Genomic DNA, 24,967 nt, shown 5'->3' with positions numbered 1-24,967 from the left:
AACTGCTTCTGTAGTACCAGTTTTCAAGAATTCTGGCGAAAGAACTGACCCAGTAAATTAAAATTTAAAAAATAAAATAAAATAAAAAAAAATTAAAAAATGCCTTCCTACATCTTCGGTTCAAAAACTTTTTTTGGTAAATATGACAAACTTCTGCAATCCATTAAACCATAAATGAAGTGCATATCTGCTCTCTTCTGATTTGTAGGTCACTTGTCAACAGTCATTCAGACTCAAGAAAACTAACAAGAAAATAGTTACTAATCAATAGAAAGTGTAGGACAGCTACCTAAGACACCATCTGGAGGGAAGGAATAAAAATGTTGATCATTTGTTTCAATAATCTTTAACTCAGAAACTAATTTTAGTGCCTGTTAAGTTATAGTCGACAAATCAAATTTTTAAAAATGTCGTTTAAAGCAAAAATTATCTTATTGTCATGTCCAAAAAAGTAATTTATCCAAAAATTATGATAATTCATTGAGTAGGACAACTGCTACAGTGTTTTTTGTAAAAATAAATATATCGCTATTGGGAAACATTGTGCTAGTTATTAAGAATAGGAAAAACTGGCAGAAAGGGAGAGAAGCCAAGTCAGTTTAGGCAGAAAGGGAGATAAGGCAGTTTAGCCAAAAAATGTTATTTAAATTAAATCAAATTTATTTACATAAAAATTAAATGTTTTTATCAAAAATATATATTGTTTTTAACAAAAAAAAGGTAATTTAATTAAATAAAGCAGAAACAGTACTTTCAGTTCTGTTTTCAAAAATATATTTTTATTAAAAACAAAAAGCATGATATGTATATGTTCATAAATAAAATTTGAATATTTTGTGTGAACTATGGCTCTCTGAAATTAGAAAAAAAAAACAAAAAAAAACTGGTAAACTGCCTTATCTCCGTATCCGCATAAACTGACTTGGCTTATCTCCCTGTTAGCCAGCTTCTCTCTTGCTAATGTTCGCCCTCCTGTTTCCCAGATACCGATAGACTTATTTTTACAAAAAATAAAATAAAATAAAAACAGCTGTCCTACTAGATGAATTATGGTAATTTTTGGATATATTACTTTTTTCGATATGACAATAAGATAGATAATATTTTTGCTTAAAACGACATTTTTAAAAATCCGTCGACTACAGCTTAACATGCACCCTAACTTTTTCTGGATCTATTGCCATTAGTTTAGCATTCGGTTTTGTATGATGGCATTTATTGAATAGCTTTAAGAAAATAATTTCCAAACTAATCTATCTCTGGTTAGGTTTATACTTATCCCTCTTTCTCTCAAATTTATTTTTACCACTTCCGTGTTTGCCTTGGTCCTCACTTATGAACTGGACCTGCTATCGCAACTGTTCTACATCTAATGACCTAAGAACTCCCATCCATTCAATGTGGTCATACCATATTGAAAGAATGCATACATACATCAAAGTAATTTATGTTTATGCAAAATGTTTTTATTTACGCATATAGAACATAGGCCATTAGTTTTCTAAACACTGTATAGAAATACATTTTTTAAATGGTTAATATTGGAAGGAAAATCTCTTCTTCAAAGGAAAATTAAGAATTAGCACACTCGAGGCATTCATTACTAGGTTATCTAGAAAAAACACATACAGACAAGTGTTGCATAAAATGGCAAACTGTCCCAACTAAATCACATGGGCATATGTCAGCACACATACAATATTTAAACACTCGATAATCAATCAATAAGTGAGGCTACTATGGATGTACATTAAACAACACATAAGCACGTTCCTTTAAGAAACAGCTAAATGTAATAAAAAGCACATCAAAGAAATGTTAGCCACATAAGAATATGGGAGGTGATACTTATAGCAAGATTTCACCAACAAATTAACAACAGGTTAGAACTCAACATTAATTTCTTTATTTAACACACACACACACGTCAAATTCAAACAAATGTTTTATCAATTTTAAAAACATCACATTTTAACAATTTCTCCAACCAACAATTATATAGAGCATCTATTTAAAAAAAAAAAAAAATTTATATGACATATCCAATAACAGATGAACAAACAAACTGATTATACAGTAGCGTCCAAAAGTTCAGGAACGGTCGATCATTATTTTTGAATGACTTATAACTTTATCTATGAAAAAAGAAAAAAATGTTTTTGTGAATTTTCGAATGTTTAATAATAGTTGTTAAATAAATAAGTTTTTTTTATTTTTGATTTTGAATACATATTAGTTTTTTTACATATATAAATAAATTTAATTAAATTTAATTAATTTAAATTACAGGCGTCTAAAAGTTAAAAACGGGGGAAAATTATTAATGCAAAAATAGAGAATCATTCCAGTATTTAGTGAAAAGACCCTTGTTTTCAATCCCACTATGGCATCTTTTGCTGCAAGACAGAAACAATCGTTCACATGTTATAGGCGAGATATTATTCCAGGATTTTTTTTTTTATTTATACATTCCCATAAAACATCAAGATTTTTTTTTGCATTTTTTTCTGTGATCTTATCACTAATAATTTTCCAAATATTTTCAATTTGATTCAGGTCGGGACTGAGCTGGCCAATCCATGACGCAAATATTGGATCCATTTAGCTCTTCTAAAACGATTTTTGCTTTATGGCACAGTGCGTTGTCTTGCATAAAGATATCAGAATCAGAAAGATTAGGAACCACATGTTTTCTAATCAATTCTCTGTACATTTGGGCATAAACTTTTCCAAGAATCCTGACAAGGGGTCAGTTCCTTTTGAAGATATGCCCCATACCATTATACTGTCCCCTCCAAATTTTACTGCACTTTTAACGCACTTGGGAGACAGTTTTTTCTCCTTTTTTTCTTCTAACATGTGGCTTTTGTCTAATCTGAAAAAATTGAATTTAGATTCATCAGTAAAAGTAACCTTTTCCATTTTTTGTTTTTCTCAAAACAAATGTTTTTTGGCGGATAACAATCTGGCCTTTCTATATATATCCTTGGCCTTCGGGTCAAGATCAAAGTATAATATCTGTTCTTCAGATGCTGCCCTTCAATTTCTTGTTCTGTTAGTGGAGGAGAAATCCTTTACGACTGAGACAATTTTTATTTTTGTTCCTTTTCTCCACATTAAAAAACGACCCTGGTGTCTAACTCTGTCCCGTGGGGAGGCATTGTAAATAGGAACAATCTGGCCTTTCTATTTTAATAGAAATTAAAGGCTTTGAGCATGGATTTCTTGTAAATAATCCAACTCCATTTAATCTTTGTGAGATCATCTGTCGGAAATCTTTTTGTTTAATTTCGGTTGTAAAATCCCTGGATATAAAAACCAGTTTTAAAGCAATCAGAACGAGATGATCGAGTGATTTTTCTATCCTCCCTCTTAGTTGTTATTCGGGGGTCGGCCCGATTTTTTCTTTTCAGTCAATGGTAAACCTTTTTTTCTATTTTCAATAACCCAACAAACAACGCTTTTAGACCTTTTCAGTATTTCAGCAATCTTCCCTACGGACTTTTTTTTTCATCATAATAGTCACAAATAAGCGGTTTAGCTTTTTCAAATATTCGGAGTCAACATTTTGTTAAGTTGTTATTAAAATTGCTAAAGTTTGTATTAATTTTCCGTATTCCTCAACTTTTGGACGCCTGTAATTTAATTAAGTTTATTTATATGTAAAAAACTAATATGTATTCAAAATCAAATTTTTTATTCAACTACCATTATTAAACATTGGAAAATTCAGCAAAAAATTGTTTTTCCATTTTCATAAAGTTACAAGTCATTCAAAAAATTGTTTTTCCATTTTCATAAAGTTACAAGTCATTCAAAAAATTGTTTTTCCATTTTCATAAAGTTACAAGTCATTCAAAAAATGATTGACCGTTCCTTAACTTTTGAATGCTACTGTAATTCTTAATTTTCCTTTGAAGAAAACTTTTATCCCGAAATATCAATTAAAAAAAATATAAACGCAAAAGGAAACAAAACACAATTTAATAACGAATTAATACACTGTGACAGTTTCTCACCCAAATATTTTTTACATAATCATAAGGATTCAAGTAAACTACATGTATTATGTTTATATTTGCATGAGTAATAAAATAAAATTGTTTATCTCTAGCCCTGTGGATTAAACTAAGAAAATCAGAGAAAAATGAGATCCTTTCAGGATTCAAACGGGTCTTTGACAGAGAAGCCACCAACACACGTCACGTTAAACTAGATGACTAACAAGCAAGATTAAATAAAGCTGAATAACTTATGACAAAGCTGTATTTTTGCTTACATTTTTATTAACAATGTAACCATCATCTCATTGCATCAAGCAATGATTGTGAATTCATCATATATATATTTAACATTGTAATTTATATATAGTATGTATTATGTATTCTGCTGCTGCTTTTTTTATATATAGAAGCTCATATTAAAAACTAATTTAGTCCACAGGGTAATAAAGAAAACCATAAAGTGAAAACTCTTCCAACCTACGTCACAAATAGAGGGAGTATCTAAAGGTCATCTTAGTTATTTGTACAAATACAGCTTTCTTTAATTGTTCGGCTCATTAATCAAATTGTCTAAAATGATACATTGTTTCAATTCTATACAAGTTTTGACTGTTTTGTTTGCTAATAACAGCACCATTATAGTGAAAAATTTCATTTTTGAAAAAAAAAAAAAAATTGGCGGAGGGGGAGCTGGCTTTATTTTTCCCTGCAAGGTTGTGGAGTCATTGGTTTCATAATGAGTCAAAGGCGACTAAATGCTACGAGTCAAAGCCAGATTTTTTAATCTAAGAAAAAAAAAAGTCAATAGACAGGATGACCCAGACTTATTTTAAAGAAATAAGGTGTCATAGTTAAATATTTGGGGAGTTTTAAGAGTTAAATTTTATCATTTCCAATGTTGCAACTCTGGTTTCCAATACACGAGTGAAATCAGAAAAAACATTTTTCAATAGTAGATAGCAAATTATCTTTTAGATTTACAAGAGATTTAGCATTACACAAAACACATGATACGCCTAAATAGCTAAACATTTTAACTAAACTGAATATAGATTAGATAACATCAAATCTATTTTTATCAACACAAAATTTGCACAAAAAAAAAATGCATTTTAAAACTAAACATACAACAAAATCAACTCTGAAATGGGGGTCTTTAAGTTTTTCTTACAGACCTGAGAAGGATCTTGCTTTCATATGAATGTTTACTGATTGAGGGAATTATGTCAGGTGAATCATAATTAAATTAAGATGGATGAAAATAGTAACGGTGCACTTTACTATTTCAGCAGGGATGGGGTATGTTATATGAATTGAATTGTACAAAGAATGAGCATTTAGTCATTTATTCATCTTATCTACAACTTGTTTTACCTTCTTTGCAAAGCTATTTTTTTTATTTGTTAAACATTATTTGCAGGTAAAAAAAAATAAAATAAAATAAAAAAAATTTTTTTAAATAAAAATCACGCACATGTATATATGATAGTAAATAAAATATTTAAATCACTTACAGATGAAAAAAAAACAATTTTATTAACAGTGTTCATACACATTTATAATGTTCATTTTCAAGGACTTTTTGAAGTTTTCTTCAGAAACAAATTCAAGTTTTCAAAACAAAATTTGGGGTTTTATTTTTACATGAAGATTTTCAGAGTTTGACAAGAAACACCTCAAAAAGGTTTGAGGTTACTTTGATTGGTTGGTTGTTTTTGTTTTACGGCATATCAACCCTTTTCAGGTTATTTTATGCCGAATCCAAAGATTTTGAAGAAAGATTTTTTAATAGAATATATTTGTTTTTTTCAAGTCGGTTTCTATTTAACCCATAGTTAGGACCCTAACAGGTACTACCACTCCGGGTCAGCGTGGGCCTGGGAGCAATTGCAATTAAAGGGTGGCTCCACACTCCCCAAAGACCGCAAGCTGGGATCTCACCACTAGATATAGTTTAAGGTCATATCCAGGACCGAGGTTAATTTGAGCGAAACATTGTGAAAATGACACTCAAGATGAAAACAGGAGTTTGAAGAATCCAAGCAGTACTGACCATGTCTTGTTAGGACATCCAGCTTTCTTTTTGCTGTCTTAAGTCTCAACAAGTGCTGATAAATCCTTTCATCATACCCGAATCAGTGCAGACGGTTTTGCCCTTATGAGACCAAGTATTGGGATAGCCAATTTAAGAGAAAGCACCTTACCCTGCTCGCACACATACAAACCGCCACTGAAATATCAGTGAATTTTGAACACTTAAATCTACACAAAAGTAATTTTGTAATTTGACTCAAAAACTCAATTGTGAAAATTTTGTTTTCAATTATGGATGTGTAACGTGAAAGACAGGCTTAGATCTGATGACCTCAGAGGAAGATTAAATCTAAAGAGTATAGAGAGATGTGTACAAAACAAGAGATTTTGAGGCTGTGGCCACATTGAAACAATGGATTAGAAAATGTAGAACAGTTGAGGTAGCAGGTTCAGTTCTAAAGATCATAGAGAACATGGGAGGTGGTGATAAGGATGGACTTGAAAGAGATAAAGACCTCGTCAGAGATAGTTTGGGAGTCAATTTTTAAAATTCATCAAATACATGACATGTGAAATCGGATGTTTAACCAAATATCTGATCATTTTTTTCTATAATTCAAAATTAACTTTGAAAAGTATTGGTAGTCTATTTAGTCGAATAAAGATGATTACAAGCTCTGATCAACTTAAGCATTATGCCTTATTTGATTTTGGGGATAGAAGATGAGGAGGGGGGGATCAAGGGTCATTCTTTTTGACAGCAAAACTTGATTATTCTTAGCTAGATTTTTTTTACAAAAATATTGCATTCATTCCATGACTTTATTAGTAGTCAAGACTTTGTTGATTCTCTTAGGATTTTAAAAGATGCTGGATGGGAAAAAGTGGTTATTTGTAACACTTCTAAAACCAAGCTTTTTTCACCACTAACACTTGGACCTTTATTTTGCCTTAGTAAAAACTTCTTCGGATTATTCTCATCTTGAGTGTTATTTCAGCAAAGACCCATGGTGCAGTGGATAGAGTACTTGGTAAAAATTCACATGTAAAGTTACTCCTGAAACAATTGCAAATTACTTAAGACTTCTACTCAGTCATGGCTGCCGGAATGAGAACACGCTACTCTCGTGGATTAAATAAAAGGTTTACATTTGAAATTGCGTACAGATTCCCCAAGTTTAACAAGATACACTTGAAGGTTGGAGGCTACATCAATTGAAATGTAAAAAAAAAAAAAAAAAAAGAAACTTATGAGAACAGTAGTTCAAAGAATTCTAATAATATGAATAATCAATCCTCATCTCAAAAAATTAAAAACCATATAAAATTTTTAAACTGAAAACGATTTAATACTTTTTTTTTTTTACACAAAGTTACCATGGGAAGGCCCGGAAGCCACTTCCTGATCTGTATTAATGATCTTCCAAACCACATCCTTACATCATTCGTAGACATCTATGCGGATGACACTACTATCTATGGTAGCACATCTAAGACCGTAAACGAACAAATTCTCTCTGATTCTCTCTCCGCTGATCTTTAGCAAGTGGTACAATGGGGAAAGAGGTGGCTTGTTACTTTTAATGCATCTAAACCCAAGCTTTTATCTTTACATCATCAACTCTCTGATCCTCATCTGGCATCAATTGAAATGAATGGCTCTCGTTTTGGGGAGGCCTCATGTTTTGACAAGCTTCTGGGCTAAACCTTTACTCCTGATCTTAAATGGAACACATACATCAAATCTGTTGCCAAGGCTGCTGGGAAAATGGTGGGATCCTTCTATCGATCCAGTAGATATCTCACTGCTGATGCAATTCTCTATCTATATAAGAGCCAAGTACGTCCAAGGATGGAGTACTGTTACCACATTTGGGCAGGAGCTGCTAGAAAGGACTTATCCTGCCTTGATAGAGTTCAAAATAGACTTCATAGCCTCGTAAAGGATGTCCTTTTCTCTTCCCTGCAACCTCTTTCTCACAGAAGAGATGTTGCGAGTTTGTCTCTGCTTTATCGTTATTTTCATGGCAGGTGCTTGGCTGAGCTCCATTCTATGGTCTCCCCTTGCCAAACTTTCACAAGAAACACCCATCTAGCAGAAAACACTATCACTAGTTTCCCACTCTTTATCTGTGCCTAAACCTAAGCGTAAATTCCATAAGCAAAGCTTCTTTCTTAGAACTGCACGCCTGTGGAATTGTCTTCCGTTTTTCTGCTTTCCAGCTGACTACAATATGGTTGTCTTCAAGTCTAACGTAAACAAGTTTTTGATGAGCTGTTCCATATAAGTTAACAAATTTACCGAATCTCCATTACTAACGGTTACTAGATTGTCCAATTTCTACTGTACACTCTTTAACCCTTATCCTCGAGTGGCCTCTTGGCCTTGATAAGTGGTGATGCCTATTTAAAAAAGAAAAAAAGAAAAAGAAAAAAGGGTCATGAGTGTACAGTAGTCAATCGTAATTGTTAGTTGTGGAAATTTGGTAAATTGGATTACTTAAGGAGACAGTTTGTTAAGAACTTGTTTATGTTGGACTTGGAATATGACTATATTGTAGAAAACAAGAAAACGGAAGCGAGTTCCACAGGTGTGCAGTTCTAAGAAAGCTTTGTTCAAAGAATTAACATTTAGGTTTAGGCACAAATAAAGATTTGGGAAAATTATTGGTAGTGGTTTCAGCTAGACATGCGTTTTTCGTTTGTTTTTTTGGCGAGGGGGGGGGCATAGATGGAAGCTCAGATGAACACTTGCCAAGAAAATAATAAAGCAGAGACAGGCTCTCAATGTCTCTTCTGTGGGAAAGAGCTTGCAAGGAAGAGAAAAGGGCATCCTCCACTAGGCTACAAGGTAGGATAAGTGCTTCTCGCAGCTCTTGCCCAGATGTGGCAACAATACTCCATCCTTGGACATACATGGCTCTTATACATGTAGAGAATTGTATCAGCAGTGAGATATCTACTGGAGTGGTAGAATGATCCTACCATTTTTCCAGTGACCTTGGCATGGATTTGATGATCAGATTTGGGAGATCATTGATGTAGCTTAGGAAGAGAGTTGGGCCCAAGATGGACCCCTGAGAGATTCCAGCATTAATACTGTGATCTTCTACCGATCAACCACTACTCTTATGAACCTATCAGAGAGAAATGATTTAACACGATGTCAATGTGAATTCTTCTTTTTGCACCTCATGTTAAACATGGTTTTCTAAATAGAAAGTCATTGTTAACATGGGGAGGAAGAACGCCACGTTTTGAAATAATTGTTTAGCAGTTTTTGCTTCAGCATCTTCCGGCACTTATGTAAGCTTTTAGAAGATGCCAATGCGAAGTTGCTGGAGATTGGATCGTAAACTGGATAAGTACACAATTTATTGCTAACATTGTGTGGGGGGGGGGGACCTCTTTCCTACAAAAAAAAAAAAAAAAAAAAAGTTAGTCTTTCTATTATTTCCTAGAAAGTCGTTTGACTTGTAAAACTTTAACAGCAAGAACTAGCATTGCACCATTGCAAAGAGCTGTTTCTTTCTAGCTTCATATGCATTCAACAAAATTTCCATGAACAAAGTTTCTTTCCAGAAATTTCCCATGGGCTACAACATGGCTATCTTTGTTATTTTTTTATGCTAATAAATTTGAAATTAGAAGATCGAATGTCAAGCATTTTTTATAAGTTCATCATGAATCAAATTTTATTCAATCTTCCGAGTTACAATTATTACTCAATCTAGCATTGGTTTTTAGAATTGGGAAGTAGTCAATGACTCATTACTACAAACTGAAACAATAAAATTGTCACCCTAAATAAAACAACACTACATCTATATTTTAAAACTTATTGAAAAAATTAATTCAGGTAACTTGATTATGTAGTAGAGCAGATATCTATTCAATGTAGCTGCCTATAGCCTCAATTAATGCCTCGATACGGGTCCAGAACTGGGAGCATGCCTTTCCCACAAGTGGTGGTGAGAGCTCAGCAAATACTCAGCAGATGGCAGTAATCAGACTGGCTTTGGTGTTGTAGGAAGTCATGTTGGTGATGCTCTCAACATATGACCAAACGAAATAGTCCAGCAGGTTCAGGTCAGAGGAGGAGAGGGGCCAGTAAGAGAAGTGTACAAAGTTGTAGCACTCCTTCTGAAGCCAAGCTTTGGTCGCTTCAAACTTGTGGGCCGGTGCGGAGTTCTGCTGCCACATCCAGGGTCTGCTAGCAGTCATCTTATTGCACCAGGGGATCACCACACTCTTCACCACATCCAGGTACACTTTGGTGTTTACTTTCAAGCCGACTTCGAAGATGTGAGGTGCAATGATGTGGCCCTCGCTTGAAACAACACCAAAGATCATAACCGTGGCCGGAAACTTTGTTTTATCACCCTGAGCACATCCTTGATATTAGTGGCAATCCAGTGATGCATTTTGAGGGTCCTGGCAATGGTCCTATTGACCATAACTTGGATGGGTAGAGAGCATGAGTTGTAGTGGCGCATCTCCGATCTCGCTCATTGTGTCACTTTCAGACATGATAGAAGCCTCCTATCACTCTTGGCATTTGTACACATCTGGCCAACTAGTAAATGGTTTGCAACAAAAAAACAAAAAGAAAACTGGTTTCCATCAAATGGAAATATGTTGTCTTTACTAAGGGCGACAATTTTATCGGTCCACTTTGTAAAAGAAACAAAATCCATTTGGTGATATTTTTTTTTTAACTCGCGTTCACCCCTAACAAGGAATATCGTCATTTGGACGTAAGGAATCATGCCTAGGAAAGATTAAAAAGATGTTGGTTTACATTACATTTAAACTTCTGCATATCAGTACAGTCAGGGAAGCAGGAAGGGAATTCCAAAGTCCAGCTGTTCGAGGGAAGAAACTAATAGAGTAGAAACCTTTCTGGCATTTAGGGACCTCAACAGTGAAGGGGTAAGATTTTGTTGCTAAGCGGGTGCAATGAGTTAATCAGAGCACATTCCATTAAAGTACTTGGCACAGTGTTGGAACATTGGTTAGAGCCTAGTTGATAAAGTTGGTTATTGTAGATTAACATCCTTAGCAAAATCATCTTCATCCATTCAACAAAAAAAAAAAAAAAAAAAATTTACATTCTTTTTTTTTTTACCATTACATGTAAACGGACAAAATCTTGGCGGAAAAAAAAATATATATATTTATTTTAGAAAAGTAGTTTAAAAGAAAGTAGGTAAATAAACGTTTTTTTTCTTTATTTTTTGTACCATCCTTTATTTGATGATGAAATAATTTTTTATGGGTGCAACAAAAAAAGACTAATATTTTCCTCCAAAATTAATCACAGCAAGTTGAAGAAAGGTTGAATTGTAATTATTAAATAATTTTTAAATTAGGGTGCTTATTCAGATTGGCACTTATAGCGATAAAACTTGTATATTATACCTACTTGTCACAGAATGAAGATTGTATATTCCAAAAATCACAAAAATTGATCATGTTTTTTTTTATTTACAAAAAATAAATTTATTGAGATTTTTTTTACCTCTAAGTGACAGACGAGACCATTTTTCTCTAGAGAACCTAGGGAGAGGTATATGATTATTTTATGATTATTTTGTGATTATTTAGACAGTTTTTTTTTTACAAGCATTAAGGTTGTCTGTCCTTGTCCACCGATTCGTTGATTTCAGTTTTTTTTTTTTTTATTCTCATCGAAACAGAGTGGTACGTCATGCAGACATTTTTTTTTAATTTTAAAATTTCGCCATAAGTAGTAATATGAATAAACACCTAAATTAGACAAAAATCGAAGAAAATCAAATAAGTTTAAATAATTTTTTGGTACTTGTGTAGTTTAACGATTGTGCTGAAATAACATTGTTTTAAAAGTCATTCTTAAAAACAGGGAGGGGGAGGATTAAGTATTTTGTACTTTCATTTAACAAAAGATACCATAAAAATTTTATTTGAAACTTCCATTTATAAAATATCATGATCTATAAACTGCACAAACACCTAACTTGTTTAAAGAAACCGACGAAAAGATATGTTAGTAAAAGTGTACCCTATATCCCCCTTATCTATTATTTTCTTTTATTATATGAAGGGCAAATGTCTGTTATCACGTGTGTTTGTATGTCCAGCAAAACGTAAAAAATACAAAACGGACCACCATGGATATGGTATTGTCGGAACTGTTGATGCTTAAGACATGCAATATCAAAATTTTTTTATTTTTTTCCACCATTACGACCACAAAATCTGATAACATAAACTCATCTCTTTCGGGTTTGTATTATTGTACACACAGATTCGAAAAAGTTGTCAAAAACAAATATATAACAAATGTTATCAAAGGCACGATAAGTTACTTTTCTACTAACTGGATAAATTTTTTGTGTTTTTATTTAATGTAATATGTTTATTCAGCTCGAAAAACATACAGTGTTTACCGATGTATTGGAAAATTTTAAATGGTACCGAACTCTACTAAACACAGTAAGTTTGGGAAAATGAATTAAAAATAAAAAATATACAAAATACTGTTAAAACCCACTACCGAATATATGCCAGCCTATGTCACGGTGACATATATTGAGCGATTTTCTAACAGCATTTTGTATATTTTTTCTTTTTAATTCATTTTCCCAAATTTACCGTGTTTAGCAGAGAGTTCGGCGCCATTATAAATTTTCCAATACATCGGTAAACACTATGTTTTTCGAGCTGAATAAACATATTACATTAAATAAAAACACAAAAAATTTATCCAGTTAGGTAGAAAAGTAACTTATCGTGCCTTTGATAACATGTTATATATTTGTTTTTGACAACTTTTTCGAATCTATGTGTACAGTAATACAAACCCCAATTTTTTAATTGCAACTTCAAGGTAAATTTTTGTTCAATATGTGTATTTAAATGTTTTAAAAATAAATATTTTTTTTTACTTATTTGAACTCTTATGTTTCATACTAAATAGAAATTTAGATATATTTAAATATATTTTGTTCGAATTTTGAACAAATAAACATGAGGGGGGGGGACACACGCACTAAAAAATATTAACCTTACAATTGAATAAAAAAAAAAAAAAAAAAAAACATAAAACTTTGATTAAACTTGGAAATACGATTTACAAAATAGCACGGATATCACTCTCTGCATTAGCACCAAATATTTTAGTGTACATTTTTAAAAGGGAAAAAAAAAGAAGGTGAATAGAATTTTATCCGAAGTCCACGCACAAGCCAGCAGCATGTAGATTTTAGATTATTTGTTTGGGGGGATTGGTGAAAGTTCACTGGGGGATGTAACAGGGAAGCCAACAATTAAAGAATAAATAAATAAATAAAGTCCAAAATGCAAATATTCAACAAATAAATGTTACCAAAGGCCATCTGGGGAATTTAACGGGAAAGCCAATAAAAAAATCAAATGTTCAGTATTTTTTTATTATTTTTATTTACAACCTGGCCCAGCATAGTATAAACACCCCTAACTATCCGTGTTAAGAATAGCTTTCGAAATAACCCCCCTCCCAATGTTAAGAACGGCTTTCGAGGTTGGGGGTGTTTATTCCGAAAGCCGGTCTTAACATGGGGAGGTTGGGGTGTTTATGCTGGGGTACGTCGTAAAAATTTACCAAATATTCAACAAATGAACGTTACCAAAGGCAAGATAAGTTACTCTTCTACGTACCGGGATAATTTTTGTATATTAGCGTATTTTGAAGCGTTTATTCGGTTCGAAAAAGAACTAGCGTCTAGTTTGTTATTGATTAAAAAAAAAAAAAAAAAAAAAAAAAAAAAAAAATGCGATTCTACTTTGTCAACACTGGAAATACGGGGTACCCGAAATACGGGGTTTGTATTACACACTACACAGATTCGAAAAAGTTGTCAAAAAACAAATATATAACAAATAAATGTTATCAAAGGCAAGATAAGTTACTTTTCTACCAAACTGGATACATTTTTTTTGTTTTTATTCAATGTAACATGTTTATTCAGCTCGAAAAGCATACATTGTTTACCGATGTAATGGAAAATTCAAAATGGCGCCCGACTCTCTCTTTAACACGGTAAGTTCGGGAAAAGGTGTTATAAATAATAAACTAGACAAAATACGGTTAGAAATTCGCTCAATATATGTTACCGTGACATTGGCTGACATATTCGGTGGTTTTTTAATAGTATTTTGTCTAGTTTATTATTTATAACAACTTTTCCCAAACTTACCGTGTTAAAGAGAGAGTCGGACGCCATTTTGAATTTTCCAATACATCGGTAAGCACTGCATGCTTTTCGAGCTGAATAAAGATGTTACAATGAATAAAAACACAAAAAAATATATCCAGTTTGGTAGAAAAGTAACTTATCTTGCCTTTGATTACATTTGTAATATATTTGTTTTTTGACAACTTTTTCGAATCTATGTGTAACAAACCCCGCTATTATTTCAGCACGGATCACTCTCTGCATGAGTATCAAATTTTTCACTAGTTATTTTATTTTGAACTGCCACTAAGCATAAATAGACATCGCAGGTTAGCATATTCATATATTTATTTAAAAAAAAAAAAAAAAAAAAAAACGTGCGATTATTGCACTTTGACGCTTCCATAGTTTATAAAATGGGTCAGTATGACTTATCACTTTTTTCTCATCCAACTAGTGTTCCGACCAAAATAGGTTTTTGCAGAACAAATTTTAAAATAATTATAAATATATTTTTTTAATCAGTTTTCAAATAACTGATAAAAAGAAAGATGTCTTTTCAACAGAAAGTACAAATTCCATTATTAATAAATAAAAAAAGCGAAAACAAGTTTTAGAAATTAAAAAAGAAAAAAAATGGGGGTGATAGTCGTATATGAAGGAGAAATGGTTTGTTTTTTTTAGGAATAGAGTGTGGATTTTAAAATGAAATAAACAGAGAAAGCAAAATCCAAATGAGACTTGTTGATCAAATAACGGAAACAAATAAAGTTGATTTTAAAAATAATACAGTTATGGGCTAACAACAATAATAACAAACAAAAAAAATGAGAGAAAGGGAGAAGAAATGATTTTCGCTTTTTCTTCCTATAAAACAACGTCGATACACAACAAATACAATCGGTTGTCATGGAAAAATGAAAAAGATTTACAGGGTAAAATAAATGGCGAAATCTATAATACTGCTTTCTTAAACAAAAATGGACGAAAAAAATTACCTGTCGTTGATATAGAAATATGCAAATTGCTAAACGCTAAGGTTTCTCTCCTTAGATTAAACGTAAATACAACTGCCGCCATATTCACTATGACGTCACGCGTCAACGGTGTTTTCGTTTGTTTCCGGTTTTGTCTACGAATATTTCCGTAACAAATAAATAAAATTTTTGAAAAATATCAATTTTTTTTTTAATTATACAATTAATTATATAATCGTCTTAATTAAATAGATGAAAAATTTTATATTTGGAAAATAATTTTCAAAATAAAAAAAAAAAAATTAATCTGATGAGTCACAGTAATCTGGTATTTTTTTATGCGTTTTAGGAGTCTGACGATATTTAATAAAAATCTATGAATGTTTTTAAAAAATCTAACGATTAAATTCTATTGTAACCGTATTTTCAAACCCTTTTTAATCCATTTTGAAATAAATTTCAAGAATATTATTATTTTTTATGTTGTAAAATTATCACAACAATCACCAGGTGTTTAGAGGTCAAATTAGCCTTAATATAAATTTAAGGGAAAGCTTTTCAAAAATATATAGCTCGGCACTATTTCAAAACACCTTATAAAACTCATATCTATATTTCTATAAAAGTGAGAATGTGTGTGTGTGTGTGTGTGTGTGTGTGTGTGTGAGAGAGAGAGAGAGAGAGAGAGAGAGAGAGAGAGAGAGGGGGGGGACACTTCTAAACCTATAAACAGATTTTTATCTACAGACTTGAATAAAGGATATTCAGGCATGTGGAAAACTTTTTAATATGTTTTCATCCAGAAAAACGGGATGCTAAGGGGTCAAAATTGATAAGCAGAGGTCGTCGGATATTTATCTGTTTGCTGTTTTAAGAATGCGCATGCGTGAATGATGGTTCACATAACAGATTCATTATGTTAAAAATAAGTAGGTTTGAAATCACTTTGTATATCGTGTCAGGCTGGCCTAATGGTTATCGTACTTGACTCATTACCTTTAGGTTTTAGTTTCAATCTCAGCCCGAGTATTTTCTTCTTTTTTTTTTTTACTTACAAGAAGTTAACTGTTTCAAAAAACATAATAGTCATGTCTCATTTTCTGTATGAATTAAAATATAACATTTGTGCATATTCTATGACCGGCCAACACCAGACAGCTTGCTAGTATTAAATATTTTGACAACAAATATGTATAAATTTAATTTAAAACCGATTACTCTGCGATTGTGTAAGTTAAGGAAAAATGAAGTGAAAAAAATTTACATCAAATAATTTGTAGCAGCCGCTACATCACAGGTAGAAGCTACTTCTCACAACTTCGACATTTGAAATCCATTTCCTCCTGGCTTGTCCAATCACAAGCCAGCTCTCAATCATGTGACCAAGTATATAAAAGGCGCAACCTGAAACCATTAATTCTTTTTGATCCTGACCCTGCTGGGCATCGGACATTAGCCTCGGGCACAAACTCCAGGCCTAACGTGAGTACTATGAGCTAGCTATGGCTCTCTTCAAACTCACATTTGTTTCCACGTGCTGCATCCAAATGAACATTCTTTGTCATGCTAAAGAACATACAACTCACACACACGCATGCCAACACATTAATACACTGAAGACTTTGCCCTTTCTTTTTCTCTTAATCTGTTTCCTTTGCCCCGGTGACTACTAGCTATAAACACGTGTGAACTGAACTGTTCTCTTCTTCAACCATCCGGCATGATATTAATTCTATCTTTAAACACATTGAACACTTTTCTCTCTTGTATGCATGTACACTCTACTAACAAAGATAATGAATAAAGCTTGTTTATTTATATAGAACGAAACTCCATTGCGTCGTCTCTCATTTCTATAAATTGATGAACCTGACACGATATGAACATGCAACCTCATTCCATTTTGTCATCATTATAAACTAAAATGGTGACCCCGGAACACGTAACTTTCTGAGCTTTGTTTGTTATTTTCGTTAAGCTTAAAACAACAAGCTTTCAGTAACGCTACATTTCACATTGCCGAAGAATTTTTTTTTTCTTTCAAAAACTCATTTTGCCTGCATACTCGTCAAGAACAAAACAAAGAAGCATAAAAAACAAAAAAAACAAAAAAAACTGCTGCTTTGCACTGACGAGTGGAAACAATCTTCAAAGGTCACTTACTTATCACTTGCGAATTCTCTAGAACACTGCTCTAACACCGGGCATTGTTTTGCCGAAAAGTAAGACAAAACGTTCTCATCGAACACGATGAACTAAAAACCTGAAACATGTTCAAAGATACGTGTCACATAAACAAAGCTAAAAACATTTTACCGGAAATACATTTCACTTCAAATACATCCCACATTTTCATGGAAAATAAATAAAATGTTTCAACCGGATACGTTTCCCCTGAAATGAAAAAAACAAAGGAAAAACACCTTTTCTTTCACAACGGCTACATATAAAAAAGACCAGCCTACAAAAAGAGTTAACACTTTCTTAGTGTACAAAACATTCTAATATCTGGCCTGGACTTTCGCTGTTTTTCATGCTACCTTTTTCTCTTAGTAACTCTCTGCCTTAAACGTGCACCTCAGATATCAAAACAACAAAAACATGGGTCAACTCGACTCTATTTACACACTTGGCACAAATATCCTCTGCTACAATAAAAATATTCCCCTCTTAAAATTATCTTACAAAAAAAATTCTTTTCACAGAAAAGCAACATTTTTTTTCTCACAGAAAAAATAAATACCTGTTTACTCAACAGTCAAGTCCAACAAAAACGCGTTACCGGCGACTAGCTATACAAAACACTCTTCACAGAAGAACACACTTAACACATTTATTTTTTCACAACCTCCACCAAAGTAAACTCGTCAACAAATCAATTCATCACCAACGTTTAGCAACGAGCAACTTAACAACTTCCAATTCGACTGGAATCGTTCATATTTAAAGAAATTATATTCAATTCTACGAAACAATTTGAACACCGTCACAAGCAACAAGCCTCGTGTTGACACAAAGAACAGATTTTTAAAGCAACTGTCACGGACGGACGTATTACAAAATCCTCACTACTTCGAATTTTCTAAATTACAACGGACACACATAAAAGAACCTTTCTTTTATTTGATAAACATTTTTGGTTTTCTTCCGAAAACCTTTCCAATAAGGGGATATCTGTAGCAGCCGCTACAAACAGGCAGAAGCTACTTCTCACAACTTCGACATTTAAAATCCATTTCCTCCTGGCTTGTCCAATCACAAGCCAGCTCTCAATCACGTGACCGAGGATATAAAAGGCAAAATCACGAACCTTTAATTCTTTTTCTGCCTGGCTTCAGCTGGCAGCACACATTAGCTTGGGACTTTCGCCCCTGGCCAAATGTGAGTGCAAAGCAAGCTTCTCTTCAAACTCCTACTTGCTTCCACGTGCTGTACTCAAATGAACATCCTTTGTCATACTAAAGAACTGTCCTCATCGATACGACTCACACACACTCATGACAACACGTCAACACACTGAAGTCTTTGTCCTTTCTTTCTCCTTTAAGCGGCTTCCTTCATCCCAGCGACAACTAGCTATAAACACGTGCGGACTGAGTTGTTCTCTTCTCAACAACCCAGCAGTATATTAATTCTATTTTCACACAAGAACACTTCCACATACGAAATACATTTTTCTCTCTTTCAATGAACTCTCATACTAATACGTTTCTCTCTTCTACCAAAGCTACTAACGAAAATGACAAATAAAGTTGTTTATGGAATGAAACCCCATTTTGTTGTCTCATTTCTATAAATTATTACCAAACGCAAGAAAATTTAATCTTCTATTGACTTGCATAGCATTTCAGTTTTGACACTTTTTTAAATGTTTGTTGCTTTTTTCTTCAGATTTTGTATCGTTGCCCTAGGGGCTTGTAAAAAATGGGTTCAACATAGCACAATATTTTACTTGATTTGAAAGTTTAATGGTGTATGCTTAACAACTGAAAAAATCTAAAATTAAACAAAAATACAATTTATGATCATTGTTACTTGATAGAAAATTAAATTTTTGACTAATATGTGTATTTTTAACTTCTTCATTTCAAAATACTTTGCATTTTACTGAAAATTTCAACTTAGCATTCATTAATGAGTTTAACTCAGGCAAAAATTGAAAACACATTTATTGTGCCTTTTTTTTTCATTTTACTTTTTGTTTTAGCTTTGCGAGCCGAGTTAGCAACATTACATCTGCAGACACAAACTTTGTTTACTAGCTCACATTCTCTACCACTAAAATAAGAGGAAATCGGCACAACAGATATGGTTAGCAATAATTTGACCATTTTTCCCAATTTTAGCATTCACTCAAACTAAAATACAATTGCTATTTCTAGCAAAAGTGGGTAAAAAAATTGGAATAAGGCATTAAACAGGTGTTTATTGCCTTAGATACTGAAACTGAAAAAAATGAAAAGCAAGTCTTACATTATGGTGGAGATGCTGTTTTCAACATCTTTGGCAATTTCACTGACAAGCAGAATAGCATTGGAGCAACCACTAAAGCGGAAAAGTTAACAAACCAATATGAAATAATAAAGAAGTCGCTAACTCGCCATTACATGCCTCAAAAAATAGATCATACAAAATTTTCAAATTATAACTGTGTAATGAAATATCCAGACAAAAACTCGGATTCATACTATATCAGGCTAGAAACGTTAACATCCACATGCAACTTCCAAGATACAGACTAGAAAATCTTGGCAAGGGTGTTCACTGCAAGGTAGCCCTCCAACCCAAAATGTTCACACCATTTCTAACTGCCTCATAGATGGAAATCTCCCTGAAATTTGCTGGTCCTCTCCTATCCAGAGATTGTTTACTAATAGTTTTTGTGACATAACAAAAACACTTCTATGAAAGTATATTAAAATGAAAAAAGAAGATAGAAAGATTTCTATGAGTCGTTCTGTTTATAATTGTTTATTTAAAAAAAAAAAAACTTACAGCCATTGAATTATAAGTGATTTGCCATACTTATAAGTAAATGTGCACTGAACAGATACCATAATACTTAAAGTTAAATTCAAATTTTGATATATCTGTAGCAGTCACAGAGAACTATTTTCTCTGGTGAATCAATGCCCTCCCCCCCTCTGAGTTCTTCAGTCACAGGCTGACCTATCAGCTAACAGGGCGCATTGATTTATCTGCTCCCTAAAAGTCTTGTGAGAATGTTAGCCAGTCAGAACCAGACTGCCAGTCTAGCAACATCTATCCTCTTTCGTCCCCTGTCCACCGGACATCTCGCTATAGCATTGACAGTCTTGATTTGAGACAACTGCTATCCAGCCGGGGACGACACGATACTAATTGACCTTCAACGACCTTAAAAGAACTTTTTTTACCTTCTTCCCTTTTAGCAGCCTGACCTGCAAGTTCCTGCTACAAATAAAATACTCTTCATTATTATTGTTTAAAAAGAAGTTGGTGTTTCTTTTGTGCCTTGTTCTTTGCTTTAATTTATTAGGAATGTAAAACAATTACCTCTCTTACATATCTTTTAATTTAAACACGTAAAAAAAAAAACAATTGGGATGTACACAGTAAAACAATACGTTTTATTGTCACGTTGATTATTTATTTGTAACGCAATTTAAAAAAACATAATTTCAGGGTTATTTATTTATGTTGGTAGTGTAGAAGAAAATGTATGAATGTTTTTTAAGAAAGGTGTATTAAAAAATGGAGAATAAATTAAAAAAGAAAGGTGGTGTGTAAAACGCTGTTGTAAAATGATCTTATGGTTGTCAACAGATTAAAGTAGATTTATTCATAAGAAAATTACGTTACATTAACTTAAACGTAATACGGAAATGAACGATGTAAAAAAAAAGTAAAAAATATTAATAATTGTCTATTTGGAGAATTTAAATGCGAAAAAAATTGGGATGCTGAAAACGTACACAGTAAAACAATACGTTTTATTGTCACGTTGATTATTTAGTGCAATATATATCGTATATATGAAATAGGTCGATGATTATACGTATTATTTGTAATCACATTTTGTGTTTGCTTCCGTTATCTTGAATTTTTTTATTCAATAAATTTAAGATATTTACTTTTCTAAGGACGTCCGTTTGTTCCAATGAAACCGATCCAGTGATTTGTGTTTATTTGTTTACACGGTTATGAGTTTATGTTTATGTACGCATGCGCAACCGAAAGAAGTCATAAACCAGATGTTGGGTTACAACACCCGTTACAAGGTCATTTGAGTTTTATAATTATATATATATATATATATATATATATATATATATATATATATATATATATATATATAACTTGAGTTCCTTCAACTATAATTGAAATCAAGACCAAAACTTATGAAGACTTCTTGGTAAAATTATTTATTACAAGAAATGGAAGATCATAACAGTCACTCGGAAGAAAAAATGTAAGCGTGACACACAAAATAACATATGCACTATCGTATTAATACATAGATTTTAAGTAAATAATTCACCACCATCATCACGACTGTGGAGAATTTGTGGAGGAAACCTGGCTTTCCATATTTGTGGAGGAAACCTGGCTTTCCATTTACTAAGGCAGTACTGTCCCTCCACCTCTGCAGTACAACTAAAGAATCTCCATCTGAAGCCCTTATTGGAAGGAAAATGAATATTGGCATACCTGTTGCTCCTAAAAACTCCATGAGACTGGGGACTGCTTGTAACTACACTGGTCAACAAAAATAAGGTCCACACTTCATACTGATATTTTTCATGACTTTATTTGGTAATTTTGTAACAGCGTGAAAACTATATAAAAAAAATCAAGAAGAAAATCAAACCACAACAAAGACAATTATTAAGGAAAATAATGGATTTTACTATGAGAAAACAAAGAAAGAAATTAATAGCAAAACCCTTATTAGAAATTTAACAACACTTAAAGCAAATTAGATAATTACCGTATTCGCTTGGTAGGCCAGGTGTAGATTTTAAACTCTGGACGATAACACAATGTCGTTTATCCTACCATTTTGTTTTTTTGTTTCTCTCACTAATCTTGGGCTAAAAGGTCACGTAATGCATTGCAACAATCTAATACAAACAAATGATTTGTTTAACTTATTATATATATATATATATATATATATATATATATATATATATATAAATAGAAAATTACAATTAATTTTACCAAAATGATCCAAGATGGTAAAATTAAAGTATATTATAAATATTAAAGAATTAATATTTATAAAGTAATCTCAACCAGATGTAAAAGCTTGATAAAACCAAATAGGAGATAGAGCTTATAATAAGAGCAAATAGTTAATAAACCATGTTAAAAAACACTTTGAAAAAGAGTTAAAAACATATTTAATCTGAAAAGGAAACACTTAATAAGTGGATAGTCTTTAATCCGCGAAGTTTCAAATCACCTTTCTCTTCGCCATATTCCCTCTGCTTCACTTTTTGTTATCAAGTAAGATCTTTGACTCACTTGCAGTTTCATCAAATACTTTTTTATGCAAAATCCGATCTCGCATTTTGTTAATTCCTACCCTCTGATGAGAAGGAAAGTATTTCTTCGAAACTCCGCAGATTAAGGACTATCCACTTATTAAGTTTTTCCTTTTCAGATTAAATATGTTTTTAACTCTTTTTCAAGCAAAACAAGCAAAATATTATGTATTGTTAAATTCCTAAAATGTTATTGGCATTGGACATGTTACTAGGCCTGTGCAGTTCTAGGAAGTCCACCTTTCCAAAGCCTTACCTTCTCCCTTTGAGAAAGAGTTTATTGCTAATTGCCTAAGACGCCCTAACTGCATTTTTTTGCAGGCCAGAATGCTCCTCCTGGATGGGGTGGGTGAGCTGGCTCTTCAGTCCTACTTTCCGACCATTGTGTCACATCATGCAGTCGTAGGAGGGAGACTTTATTTTAACCATTTTTCCATTTTGATTCATAGTTCTTGCCCTTGTTATCTGTATTATTAAAACTGTTATTTATTTCCTATTCCAAATGAACATTTACATTGTATGTTTCTGTGTGCAAGTAAATTTATTTATTTGTATGATTGTTGACTTGTCATCGTGCACAATGGATGACATTGCAAAAGGCATTGTGTGGATTGGATGACCTCATAAAAAGTGAATGGGGCAAATAAAAAGGCTTGGAAATTGATTAGACACCTTTTCTGTCCTCGGTCAGTGGAAAAGAAATCCTTCATGACAGAGACTATTTTTATTTTTGTTCCTATCCAGAGTATCCCTTTCTGGGGAGCTGGAATTCTCCACATTAAAAACCGGCCTTGTGTCTAACTCTGCCCTTGTGGGGAAGCAAGTATATAGAGACAAAGAAGTACTCCACTTTAGAATAGTTTTGGGCTTGAGATTAAAAAATATTCAAAAGAAACTAAAGCAAAATACATTTTTGGATTCAAAACAATAAAAAGAAAAATGGTTTACTCGGAATCAAATACTTATTTATAGGAATTGTTATCAATGACAAAATCTGACAAGATAATTTTATATATTAGATTACTTAAAAATGAATAGCATCAGAACGATTTTACATATACATTATATGTATAGGTTAATCATTTACTTGAAAAGTTACTTAGTTTGTATATACTAATCATCATTATAAAATAATGTCCTGTCTGGTGGTACAGTCATTGACGGCTATAGCTTGCCATCTCTCTCTCTCTCTCTCTCTCTCTCTCTCTCTCTCTCTCTCTCTCTCTCATGAATTCATTGTTGTTCATCATTTTTTTATGTTGCCCAGGTATTCAGATTGTCAACGTATGTTTCTTGCTGTCTTTCCCATCTGTTCTATTCCGGTTTTTCTGTAGACATGGCCCATGAACCCCATTTGTATTTTTTGTACTGTTTTTATTAAAGACCTTTCTGTGTTTGCCATTTCTAATACCTCCTGGTTTGTTTTCTTTTCTGCCAAAATTCTCCTCAGGAACCAAGTTTCAGTTGCCTCCAGTCTTTTCCTTGTGCTGTCGGTGATTGTCCAGCACTCACAACCATATAAAAGAACAGACTATACATGTTTGGGGTATTCTGAAATTGGTTGGTTGTTTTTGTTTTACGGCATATCAACCCTTTTCAGGTTATTTAATGCCGAATCCAAAGATTTTGAAGAAAATTTTTTTGATAGAATATATTTGTTGTTTTCAAGTCGGTTTCTATTTAACCCATAGTTGGACTCTAACAGGTACTACCACTCTGGGTCAGAATGGACCTGGGAGCAATGGTAATTAAAGGGTAGCTCTACACTCCCCAAAGCCCGCAAGCTGGGGCCTCACCACTGGATATAGTTTAAGGTCATATCCAGGAACTCTGAATTTAGTGTCTATTTTAATGTTTATACAAATCATAATAGATTAAAACCATTTTTTCATAATTAAAAAGTTTTAATATTTGAAAAATGAATTTTGTATAAAATTTGATAAAGTCCAAATAAAATATAAAACAAGTGGATAAAAATATAACAATAATAACTCACAAAAATATGAAAATAATTGAAATGAATTAAGATAAATACAGTATGATCGTAATCTTCGTAACAAAAAGAAAATGTCAGTGTGTCGGTTGTATGAACCATGTAAGTTGTTCAAAATGGTGGTTTTTTTTCTGTTTTTTAAGGTAAACATTTGATAAGTAAGCGACTAAAAATGCAGCAAAGATATAATTTTGCAGACTTTTTAATTAAAAACAAAATAATATCATAATGG

General features: G+C 32.6%; 1 protein-coding gene across 1 annotated transcript in view; it reads right to left on the bottom strand.

Moving 5' to 3' along the window:
- Positions 1 to 15,368, bottom strand: part of LOC145245731 (uncharacterized) — a 35,340-nt gene extending 19,972 nt beyond the window's left edge. The window contains exon 1 of the mRNA XM_080107284.1: positions 15,235 to 15,368. The gene's annotated coding sequence lies outside the window, so the exon portion shown is untranslated. The remainder of the gene's footprint in view (positions 1 to 15,234) is intronic.
- Between the last annotated feature and the right edge of the window lie 9,599 nt (positions 15,369 to 24,967).

The sequence above is a fragment of the Euprymna scolopes genome, chromosome 23, assembly GCF_053919585.1.
Source record: "Euprymna scolopes isolate OS-2025 chromosome 23, ASM5391958v1, whole genome shotgun sequence".
Classification (NCBI taxonomy): domain Eukaryota; kingdom Metazoa; phylum Mollusca; class Cephalopoda; order Sepiida; family Sepiolidae; genus Euprymna; species Euprymna scolopes.
This window is presented reverse-complemented; position numbering and strand designations above follow the sequence as displayed.